Below are 1248 nucleotides of genomic sequence, written 5' to 3' on the forward strand. Positions count from 1 at the left end.
CACACACACACATACACACACAACTCATCGCCTACCATTCTTCTGTTCTTCTGTCATTCTATTGTGCAGTCATCAGTCTCAGATACAAACAGTTCACAAATACTATTGGTTCATATTTAAAACACAAATGTTTGTCACACATGCATTAATAGTACACATGCGTACCATCATTGTTGGCGGGTTTGACAAATTGCCCTCACTGGTATTTGGTGACGTCAGCATACGCTGTTAGTGCACATACCTTGCAGGGAAATGTTGTCTATAGTCAACGAGGCCTTGACGTACCAGACTAAAATGTTTGGCTGTTTACGTAAAACAATTTTTCGTTTTGCTATGAGCTCTGTCACAGAATTCTATAATACAATAAAAACTAATTCAAATTACCAAATATGTAACTTACCATTATTGGTGTTCTTGCCCTTGTGGCTAATAAAATAATAAAGGAATTAATTATTGCTGTTGCTGTTGTTACCATTATTGGTATTACTATTATCAACGCAGCGAGCTGGCGGTATCGTTAGCACGCCTAGCGGTTTTTCGTCCGTCTTTACGTTCTGAGTTCAAATTCCGCCGAGGTCGACTTTGCCTTTCATCCTTTCAGAGTCGATAGATTAAGTACCAGTTAAACACTGGTTCGATGTTATTGACTAGTCCCCTCCCCTAAGATTTCAAGCTTTGTGTCTATAGTAAAAAGGATTATTGCTATTATTATTATTATTATTATTATTACTATTATTATTGACGGCGGTGAGCTGGCAGAATCATTATTACCACGCTCGAAATGCTTAGCAGTATTTCGGCTGTTTTTATGTTCTGAGTTCAAATTCCACTGAAGTCGGCTTTGCCTTTCGTCCTTTCGGGGTCGATAAATGAAGTACCAGTGAAGCACTGGGGTCGATATCATAGAGTAGTCCTCTTGCACGATATTTCAGTCCTCCCGGCTATAATAGAAACTGTTACGATAGAACTGTTTGCACGCCGGACAAAATCATCAGCCGCATTTCATCCGGCCCTTGGCATTCTGCATTTTAAATTGATGTAATGATTGCATTATTCAATTAAATAGAGTTGCATGAAACGACCGTACTGCATTACCTCTGGATATTCTTGCTGCTTATTTTGATTTTAATCACCTCATTTTGAAATTGTATGGATAATACCGTACTAAATTCTGGTGCCTCAACTTAAGTACCGTATTCACGTGAATCTAAATTTTTGCTATATATATATATATATATATATATATAT

This window comes from Octopus bimaculoides, chromosome 8, assembly GCF_001194135.2.
Source record: "Octopus bimaculoides isolate UCB-OBI-ISO-001 chromosome 8, ASM119413v2, whole genome shotgun sequence".
Taxonomy (NCBI): Eukaryota; Metazoa; Mollusca; class Cephalopoda; order Octopoda; family Octopodidae; genus Octopus; species Octopus bimaculoides.